Consider the following 12,108-nt stretch of genomic DNA (forward strand, 5'->3'; position numbering starts at 1 on the left):
AATTCAGAAAATAATTACTCTTCAACAAGACATTATATTTTGTCTTCATCTCTTAATCTCTGTAGCCATGTGCTTCCAGCCACTGCCCTCCTATATCATCACTTAACTTCCAATAGCTTGTAAGTTATAAAGCAAAATTTCACCTGTCACTTCAATGTGCCAGTTCTTCACATCAGACCAACAAACTTGTATTTTACTCTCCGAGGCTGCAAATCATGAATAAGTGAAATACTTTATTAAGAATGAACTGAAATATACAGCAGAGCATACAGGCTGGGCTATGAATAATACTGCACTAGTAAATCTTAACATTTCTTCACATTGGGTATTAGTCAGACTAATTATATTCCTTTGTCTTCACTCAGAAGTGAAGGGGTCTTTGCTGCTTTTTTGCTGAATTCACTTTGTAAGTCAGTACAGGGGCTTTTTTGCACTCCAAATCCACATTTTAAGTTAACACAACACAGCACTATGTTCTTTCTATCCAGACAAGGCCTGCAAGAAAAATGAAACTGAGTGACAAATTTCAGGCAAGGATGGTTTAACCACTGAAAATGCTCACTGTTGCAAAGAAAGCAGCACCATTTTTCCTCTCCTACCCATCCCCAGCCTCTAATCCTGCCACTGTTTATGCAAAGAGGCCTTTTTCAAAGTACTGTCTTATGCAACTCAGTGGATCAGCATTTATAGCTACCCATGACGATTTTCACATGTACAATGCTGCACTTTGGAGCTACTTAGCATAAAACAACAGCTATAAAACGGTGTGGAAAGAGCACATCCCCCCTTAAATCAATGGGCTGTGGATCAGGTCTTTACTCTTAGTGCTCCATTCTACTGCTACTTCTCTGCTTACACCTCCACTTCAAACCCAAAAAAGGGAACCAAATTCTAAACACCTCAGTATTTCCACGCATCTTGATACAGATGCAGAATCTCCAATACATTGTACAAACCTGCAACTCTAATTTAGGAAACTACACTATATATAAAGCTGCTCTAAAGGGCTAATGTGCTGTATAGGTCTAATATGCTGTATTAAATATGCTACCTACCTCAAATTCCATAAGCACAGAATCACCAGGTGAGAAATGATCTCCTGTGTACTTTCTACTTTAAAATGGAGCAATATGAGTGCATACAGAGTCTCAACAGGTTAGGTTTCCTATTTAAAATACATCAAACATACAATTGAGTCAACTCTAACCTCCTCTCCTTTCAGATAGCACAAAGAGTTTTAAGAGATTAAAAAAAAAAAAACAAAACACCCAAATGTGCTTCTTCTTAGAGCCTCTTTTTAAGTTGTGGCTACCTGACAACCACTTATTAGAATTCTGATGATCAGAAACGACCTTCACAGAAGACATTTCAGGCACCACTTCAAGAATTATTGTATTTTGTCAACTGAGATTTCAAAAACTGTCAAGGGACATAAAACTACTGTATTCAAGATCAGTCAGTCACAGATTGCACTGAATGCAACACAAAAACCTGATTATATAGGTAGCAGCCTAATTATGCTGAAAAGTCTCTTCCTGAAGTGGCTTTTTTTTAAGTGGTCCTACAAAAAAATTACAGAATGCCACAAGTTCCCTACATCATTCTTCACACCTTAGAGACCCCTTTTCTTCCTGTTTAAGTGCCTGAGCTTAGAGTATTCATGCTTCTTGCAATATGCTTAGCAATAACCTTTTCTTCTCATTTTTAGTTTAAGTGACTACTACCTGTATATTAAACATACAGACTATTTGGGGAAGCCCTGTATTTTAACTGTAAAAAGAAGTTGAGGCTAACAAATACTCAAGAGTACAAAATTTCTTGTTTCTAAAGCATTTTAAAATAAATATTTTATATTTTAGTATTAGCAAAATTACCTCAAACACCAGATGGACAACCATGAGCTAAAAAGATGTATCTAACAGGAAAATGGCTTTGCAGCCACTCTAGCCAACTTACCCTTGAACATGAGCAAACACAGGCATACACAACAGACAAGATAAGGTATCAGGCCTTCCATGACACTATTAATCATTATCCATTTTTGTCTGAAACATGTCTCCTTGAACTCACAAAATTATATTTGCCTTTATTTGGGATTTTAGGATTTTGATAGGTCCTGTGGTCATTTCACACCGTCACTTTCAGTCCCTAAAGTTCTTAATTTAAAAAAATTCTCCACAGGGAACATCTTCATTTCTTAATACCGAATTTCACTTTATTTCTATTACGTAGCCCCTTCATATGATGTTCCAGTGTTTCTAAACATCAGTGACACCCCATCTAACATCATCAGCTAGTTTCCTTAGCATATTCTTCCTTATTGTACTTAATTACCTAGTCTCCTCTCATCTCACAACTTGTGTATTAATTTCTTTCAATTAATTTTGCTTCTGACTTTAAGGTAACCATTTTCATTTTCCTCTCAGAGCTCTATTAGCCCTCTCATGTTGTACTTTATATCGTAGTTTCACTTACAGAAAATACAGGCACAGGATTTACTTGAACTCTCTGACTTTACTTCAACCCCTCTACCTAACAGCTTCACAAGAATCATCTTCTATTAGTTACATTGCTTTACAAGCTTTAGCTGCAACTTTGGGCTATGCTCATTTCTGACTTTCAAGACAGCTCGCTTTGCTGACTAACCCCTTCTTCTATTTTCTGAGTCATCTGTACACTTAAAATCCTTTCAAAGTACTGTATTCTATTTTACGGGGAGTAAAGCCTTCCTACAAATTCCTACCATCAAATGACTGGGAAGACAGTTTCTTCTATTAAAGTTGAAAAAATTAAGCTTCCTTCATCACTGAGAAGTTACCAATTCAACTAGTGATGAGTTCAATAATTTATTTCACAGTAATCTCTCATTGGTAGTAAATAAACATCACAGAGCCACACATCCATTTCATATACCCACCTGTCTAACCTGTATAACTATTAAATCCAAAGTTATTTTCTAAAAGCAGCTTTTGTAATATCCTCAAGATCTCCCAAAATCAATTCTTTCTTCATCATTCTTTTACTAGTTCCCCAACTACTGGTGAAAAATTCAATGACCACATCCAGGACTTCATCTAGTCCACATTTACTGCTAGCATCTTTAGACCTATTCAGTGTGAGCACACCAATTATTTTTAGGACTGAAAAGACAGCAATCCTATGTTAGCTGTTGCAGTCATCCAAGGATTGTTTGCTATAAATCTCCTCTTCCATTTTCAGGATGTAGTCTTTCCCCCAGGCTAAACCACAGAGCCAAAACAACTCCAAATTGCCTCACTCAACTTCCACAGCTTTGCTGTGACTTAACTGAAAACCTTTCAGTGGTCACTTTAAATTCACCAGTGGTAATTTCCTCATAGCAAATAGCAAACCCTGGATCTTCCCTGTACTATCAAAATGAATGCTACTTCTGGTGAAAAATCTGTGGTGGTTGTCATGGAAATGTTCTACTCATCTTTTCCTTCCTAAAGATAGCACAGTATCTTCCACATTTTTTGGATACTCCCGTCTAGAGATAAAAACCTCTGGTGACCTGGTGATGAGTTTTCATGGTGTATTCTTTGGGCTTTTGTGCAGCACCACTCAAATCCCACATGACACCTTCTCCTCAGTTTGGCTGCCATGAAAAAACGATTTTTAGTAAAATTAAAAACACCATCTATACCTGAATAGATTTCCCAAATGAAATTATGATCCCCAAATTATTTACTGATGAAGACAAGTACCCTACCAAATGTGGATGTTTTCTAAGCACAGATTTCTAGGAGAAAAGTACTGCATTTCTCCTTGCTCATCAAGTCAAAGAAATTCAGAGGCCCTGGAAAAGCAGAGTCACTCACTGCAATGACTGACCTTGTCCCAAGCAATCATCTACATAGGATCAAAAATGAACTCCCTGTCTTCTTAAATCAGCTATCATTGTCACTAGACTTAAGGGCTTTGCCAGAAGGAATGACATGTGAATAATACTCTTGGATATTCCACACATCAGATGCATCCAGATGAAAAAAAAAAGGCCTTACAAATCAAGACCTGCATAATGGTATATATAACCCAGATGACTGAAACTAAGATTAACAAATACACTGCTGATATTAAAGACTGTTAGAGACAAACTGCCCTTCTTCAGCATCAGGGGTGAGAATAAGGAAAAAAAAAGTATTTCAGAAGTGTAGACCTGTACAAGAAATTCTACCTTCCAATACAAATGTATCACAAGAGAAAGACTTGAAAGGCCAGACAAGGAAGTTGAAGAGAAAAGGTGTTAAGTGATAAAAAAAGTTATCTTGAAGATCCATGATCCAACAAACTACCAGTCTACATTTCCTAACTAACAGCTGTCAGAAGGAAAAGACTCACTGGAAGCATACTTGTGAGCTCTACTGTACTGTGAAACTGTTGTCTCTCTTTTACATTGCTGCCAGAGACACTGAAAAGATACAAGAGGCACTGTCAACCCTGAAAGGACAACTCATGTTGGAAACAGCACTGTCAAGACAGAACTCCAAGCAATGAGGGGAGCTGGAATTATTCAAGGTAAGAAATGGCTCAGCTATGCTACAAAGCCTTCACTTCCAAGGAGATTTTTGTTTGTTTATTGGCTCTGCATAGGACTCTATACCCCCTAGAGAATTAAAGTTTCCTCACAATCATGCTTCTTGACATCATGCCAAATACCTACACCCTGGACAGATGTTCAAGCAATTGACTGAGCTCTGATTACAGGATGCATCATCTTCTGACACTCTTAAGTGAGAGACTAGAAAACCTATCCAATTTTAAAAACTATCCTGAAAGCAGCACATGGTCATTCATTACTCTTATCAACACACTCCCTACAAATCAAACATTTTGGCCACAAATACATTTAGGTATTCCCCCATGAAGTGTAGATTTTGGAATCTAATTTTAATTTGCTTTTTTGCAATTCTAAAGCAACCGGTTCAGGATGCTGACATGAGTATTTATAACTCGTGGAAGTAAACTGTCAGCTTTCCTGGAGGTGACAGACAACAAAAGGTCTTCATAATAAAGCCATGAATAGGGCATAGAATGATAAAAAATGTCACCTGGGATTAATGCTATTTCCCTGGAAAGGCTTACAGAGCAACATCCTACATTTGCCATCATCCTAGAGAGATGAAAACATATCCACCAAGTCTCTACATTGTTGACATTTATCTGAGGGGAAAAAATGAAAACAAAGAAAATCAGGAGAACGACCTCTCTTCACTGCCACCTCCTGTTATTTGAAAAAACAGCTCAACCACATAAAGGTTTTGGTGAAGTTGTATCTACTGCTTTTGCAAAATTATTTGACAAAGCATACTGAATTACAGGGGACTATGAGAATGCCCATCAGTAGAAACACCCATATTATCTGAAGGACAGCGATGTTACTTTTTAATTTCAAATGCCTTCAGATTCTTGCAAAGCTCAGGACATCTAGAGGAAAGGATATTTAGTCGTCTGAACTACAAAAAGCTATTGTTCAAGCACAATGCAGTGATTTCTAAAAACTTTGCTTAACTTTCTTTAGCTGTAAAATGGGATTGAGACACACGACTAACAGTCACTGTAAAATTAACAGTTACGGTATTTGTAACGACCTGCAAAGTAAGCTTTGCTGATGATATATCAAAACCTAGCATCAATGAGAATACAAAATGACCACGTGAATTTCATTTTCTGTGGCTTGAAAAAGCTGCAGCAGCAGGCATGAGTGCTATTCACTAGCAGGAATAAGAGACTTCAGTTTATGCAGAATAGCAGGGACCCACACTCCTAGGGCAACCATCACACAAGAACGATGGAGAAGAGACAAAACTACCACCTTCTGCTGTCCAAAAGGCCAGAATATTACAGGAGCTTCAAATGGAACGTGAGTTATAGCTAAACACAGTTAGTATATATAGCCCTGAAACAGGATTCAGACTTTTAGGGACTTTCTGTCAAAACTGGAATAAGAATGGGACTTCATGGAATTGCTGCCTGTCTCCGTATCTTTCAAATCTGCTTTATTTTGCAGGCTTCCTAGTCCTATTAGTTTTTTTCCATGCCCAGTAGTAGGCCTTAATTCACAATTGTTTCTGTTTCAGCACCTTCATAAACCTGTGAAATAGCAAACTGAGTACTAATCCATCTAAACTATAGCAAATTTGGCATGTTCTCTCTCTAGACCACTTGGCAAGTTTGACTGGTACTTGCTTAAAAATGAGAACAATCTTAAAGTTTAAGACAATTAACACAAGGCCTGAAAAGACATAAAATTTTGCATAGTATGTAACATGGTATTACAGACAAATTAAAAACCTCCATATTGACTGTCGCTCAAAAGCAAACAAAAAAAGGAGAAAAGAAAACAAACTGCATTATCTGAACAATGTTAAGGACACCTAATATCAAGATTGTAGTAGGAATGTCACATTTCAATAATGGGACCTCCTCATCTTCCACAAAAGGAAAAAGGGCTGAAAAGGTGGTTAAATAAACAACCACCATATCAAAGGTATTTCTGCAGAATGACTAATCTTGAAGGGTCAATTGAGTATACTCCCAGGTAACATTCAAAAAGACCTTTTGGCTTACAAAAAAATAGGGGTTTTTTTAAGAGACATGCCTAAAATCAGGCCAACATCAGCTTGACAGACCCCTGGATCTTCCTTTCTTTTAACTACTAAAAAACACACTGAAAGAAACAAAACAAAAAAATCAAGGAAGCGTATTTCTAGTTGAAGAAAAAAAAAACCAAACCACTAACAATAATAGAATGACTGCACATTTATTGTTTTCTCGGAAACTGGTCTGACACATCAGCCTGTACTACTATTTAAGCACAGACAGGCAACAACTAGGCACTTAAGTCAATCTTCAAAAGTCTAAGGATTATGCTTTTTTTTTTTTAAGAACCATCACAGAAGAGATTTAGTAGTAATGCATTTACAAGATTTATTGGAAAACAGTTTTAGTGAGGGGCCGAGGGGGGAACAGTAGAAGCTTATACACAGTATGTCCAGCACTTCACTATACATTTGCTGTCACAAACAGTTCTAAGATGTTTTGAGTTCCACTTTTTTAAAGATCCATTTTGACTTAACGAGGCAGCAGATACAGCTTTCAAAGTCCCAGAAAGCTTTTCACTTGGGCAAGAGGGCAAAAAAACTGACTCTCAAAGCCAGAAAAAGAAAACATCTTCAAATTTGTTAAACGAGTTCTTCTGATTTGAGTTGCAAACACAAAATTCCTTTACTGCATTCAAAGTCACTGTACTGCAATAAATGTTTAAATGAAAAAAAACTCACCCTGATTTCTATAACGCCACAGTCCACAATCAATCTGAAACCAAAAAGTTCCCACAAGTCATAAAACAAAGCAGCTAGTGATGGGGAATTAAACTTTTCAGCCGCATAGGATTATACTAACATTTTAAAAAATAACCTCACATTAATGTGCCCATCTACACAAAATAACAGAAGTGATTAATCCTGTGTGCCAAAATAAAATGTAATCTGTTTTTCTTTTAAAGCAGAGATTAATTTGTATTTTGATTAAGATTACAGCACATCCTCTCTGCACTTACAGTACAAGCTGACCCACAATGTATTTTCTGCAAAGTCATTTCAAAAAACTGGACTGTTTGAAAAACAAGTCATCTCTATCATATACCAGTCACTGTCAGAAAAAAACCCAACATCCTAACATTTGTAACATCTTAACATGCCCCAAGCATTCTTTATAAGAGGACAAGAGCACACCTTGCAGCACTACTTATTTTCATTATATAAAATCCCAGACGCTTTAAAACAAATCAGGTTGTTAATTCAAGTTAAATTAAAGTTGACTTCACAGTTTCAAGCAACTTCTGTTTGGGGTTGTGAGTGTCAGAAGGCACTGAAACCAAACCTACCTCATGCTTCCCCTGATAACAAATCTGCCTTCAACAAATTTCTTGGTTGCTGTGACTCAGCATTATGGAAGTTACATGTACAAAATCCCAAAAAACAGTAAGTCAAAACTCTACTGATTTCATATTAGCTTTGGACATCAGCAACCAAGAGAGTCACATAATACATTGTATCAGCCGCATCAAGCCAAAAAGCACAGGAACTTCAAAATTGATGATGATGCTCATCCTGCCTCCCTTATCCCATTTACACCCAGTACCCCTCTGACCAAAAGCTCTCCAATCCAGCACACAGCACATTAACCAAAACACCTCTTTTCCCTTCTGATCATTTCTCAAGACAAACCAAGGTAAAACAAGAACACACAGGCAGTTAAAGAGGTAATCACATGAGAGCTATACAAAGGAGTCCTGTGTCTTTTAAGAGGCAATCTCATCCTGCTTCAGACAAAAAACACATCACAACAATCTAATACTAATCACAACATTATTATCTGACTTTACTTAAAGATAAGTTGTGGTTTGTGTGCCACCAAAAGGTGGCTTGTTTGACAAAACAACATTTTCATCTATCAATGGGTGAATCTGCTTTCAAGTATAACTTCAGATTTGATAGGCTTACAACGCCCTGTTTGGAGATAAATACATTTGGGATGTTTAGCCAAAGGATATTTCTAAAATCAGCATATCACTTATGTATAATCTCAACTTTATGCCCAGACTGTAAAAAAAATAAAGATCTGTGTGTGTCAAACTGGTTAGTTTCTCACAGAACATATGAATCCTCCTGCTGAGCCTGGCAAGCAGTCTGAACTGCCAAATAAAAATAGAAAATGAGAAAATAATTACTCTAGATCATAAGGAAGCTTTCTGCAGCTGGTAACTAGCTAAATCTTAAATCTCATCACACACTCTTAAAACTCAAGAGTCTATTACTCTCCGTATACGTCCAGGAACACAGTTATATCTCTTTCAATACTAATGCTTTTAGCTTCTGCCTCCTCATGACATTAAGCATTAATTATGTTTCAAGAAAGCATTCACTTTATCACAATTTAAAATTTCTTCTATGTCACTGAACCCCATTTACTCCTGTTATGCACGGATCAACAGAAGTGACAATGTGATGTCCAACCTACCACTTTTTCATACCCTCCTCCTCCTCCTAACACCCTTTTAAAACCAATTCTAGTGAAAGGAAATTTACTGTCTGTCACCTGCCTTAGACTACCTCTGCTTTTTAATCCTCCAACTGAATGAAGCCTGCACAACTTTTAACACAGCTCAAGACATTCATGAGGCAGCATATAATTCCAGTCCTACTGTTCTACAGGTTTTATATTTAGCAGAGGTTTTCACTGCATGTTTTGTTTAAACTTACCTTTGCTGTTTCACCAGAGTTCCCCTACCTTCTTTAACATACTTTAAAAGTACTGATATTTCTACATGCCCTGCACCCTAATGGTCACATTTTGTATCTTGGAGAAAAAAAAAAAAAGAGCAGCTTAATCCATTACTTGCTAGGCAGACTTCAAAAACTGTAGCAGACTAAGCATAATTTTTTTTCCTTCAGAGCAGAAAAAAACTGACTTGCTATCATATCACTGCCCCTTATCTCTGCAATTTACATCACCATTTTTTTCCATTGGTATTATTATATGATTGAAACAAGTACTTCCATTATGCTTTAGCCCCTTACTATGAAGTTGGATAATTTTCATATCAGTTCAGCTTCCACTCTGGTTCTCTGAAAAAAAAAGAGGTGATCTGGTCTTTCTAACTTGTTGTTTGCCCATTACATCATTCCAGAACCTCCTGTTTGGATATTTCAGCCACTCACAACATTTCATCAAGTCAGTAATTCCTTTAATATCTTTTATTTTTCTTGATTTGCTCATCACCTGCTAGGCTCCCTCACACCCCTATTCCCTTTGGCCATCAGAAGTATTTAAACAAACCCATTAAATTTAGCTGTCTGCTGCTGCTCTTCTATTTCCCCTTATGTTTCCAATTTACATTAAAACCCCTAACCCTAATTCACATCACTTTTTTTTCTTCTGCTATATTTTACACTTTTTCACATTGATTCAATTTCTATTTTTCTGGAGGGCACTGTTTTACACCTCTTGCCACCAAGTTGTTTTCCAACCTAGCAACTTCTTTACTGTGCCTTTAAAGGTGCAGTTTCCTTTTGTGTTCTTAAGGATATGAGTTAAACCCCCCATTTGCCCCCTCCAGGTCTTGTAAAACATTTCAGAAGAAAAATTCCACAATCTTGTGGAGGGACAAACAGAAAGGACAAGCCTGCCAGGCACAAAATGGTCTAAAACAAAATGTACCATTCTGTTCACTTTAGCTTATTCAACAGAAGAGGAAAAAAAGAAACAGAAAAAGAAAAGAGCACTGTATTGAAACACTGAAGTTGAAATAAGACTATCAAACAATCTGGTTAAATAAACATTTACACTTAAAAGTCTCTATAAAGAACCTTTCAGAAACTGACAGTATCTGACTGTAGTACTTTTAGTTCTCATGGTGCCTTTCGCTGCTGACGAGAGCTCCTCCTGCCTTTCCCTTTCTAAACAGACTAAACTGTGACTTCTCCAGGAACCAGCACTCAACTGAAGATACAGGACCACATAAGCAAGTCAGCTCTGTAGACATCAACACAGAGAACATAACATCAGGAAAAAATAATACCAACCAACGGCACACCAACAGCAAAAGGTAAACATCCTGATACAGTGTTAGACTGAGAGATGGGATGTTGCAAAAACACAGTTTAGGAGTTTGAGTTTGGTTGGGTTTTGGCTGGTTTTGGTTTTGGGTTGGGTTTTTGGTGTTTTTTGTTTGTTTTTTTTTTTTTGGGGGGGGGGGGGAGTAATTCCAACCCCCAAAACAGCCATATTTCTTGCAAGTGAAGCATTATTGCACCTGTTTGAAAGATTATGACAAAGGAACCTATTCTGAGAAAAACCTCTACCTGACATGTCATCTTATGTTACCCTGCCTCAAGCCACCCTTCATTTTTCCTGCACCTATGGGCATGTCTAAAGTGTAATTAAAAGGTGCAACCACAGTTCAAGTAGAAACAAACTTGTTTTGAACGAGCTAGTTCACGTGTCAGTGCACATGGTAATGTTGCAGGGAGAACAACATAATGAAGTTACAGTAAAAATAAGGACAGATACAGCAAAGATTAGCTTGATTCAAACTATTAATTTATTGAGTGTTCTACTAACTATACCACTATAACATTAATTGCTACAGGTGCCACAGAATAGCCTTAAAATAACCAGTTTCTAGGGATAAAGTTGCAATCCCATTTCTAGATAGCTCAGGGACATATCCCAACTTTAAGTCTATCATTAACATTAAGCAGTCAGAGCAGAAAATATGCCAGCAAACAAAAAAAAGTCCACAGAAACGGCAGCTTGAATAAAGGATAAAGAGACTATTAAACACAACCATTCAGCACCATTTGGGAATTCTGCAGAAACAGCAGCCTAGTATTTTCACAGCTCATGACATATCTTTCCAGCCCGGAGTTTCAGTTTTCATGAAACGCCCTCAAGAGGCAAAGCTTAAAATCATCACTACTCGTATTCTGGTACGAGCAATACGAATTTAAAGATTATGAATGGGACGAGTTCCCCCTGGTTCTAAGGGTGTCTGGAGACATGACAGTTGGAAACGGCCACCCCGGCTCCAGAGAATGGGCAAACCCTTCATCACATGCAGTCAGAGATAATGTTGTGGCTGGGGTAATGTGAGGCTACGAGGTGACGTTTGGAGGGAGAACGGATAGTTTTTGTAAGATCGATTAAGATCACTAGGGAAGAAAGAAAAAAAAAAAAAGTACGAGCTCGAAAGACTCAGAAAGTTTCCCTTCCCCTCCCCCTCGGGCTGAGGCGCTGCCTCTCCTCGCAGCCCGCTCCGCCACAGGCCAAACGCGGCCGGTCCCGCCGGCGCGCAGCAGAGCACCGGGGAAGCCCGCGGCACGGAGTTACCCGGCTCCCCGCAGCCATCCCGCCGACTTTTTAAAGACAAGACCGCGGCGCTTCCCCGGAGCGCGGCCCGCCACCGGCACCAGCCTCGCGGGTGCTCCCGGGTTAGAACCGGCCCGGAGCTCTCCCGCTTCCCGGGAGTTCCCCCCCGCCTCCTTTCCCGCTTCCCGGGCGAGTGGACGCGGGGCCGGCGGGAGG

This window comes from Athene cunicularia (assembly GCF_003259725.1).
Source record: "Athene cunicularia isolate RWA chromosome 1 unlocalized genomic scaffold, athCun1 chr1_part1, whole genome shotgun sequence".
NCBI lineage: Eukaryota > Metazoa > Chordata > Aves > Strigiformes > Strigidae > Athene > Athene cunicularia.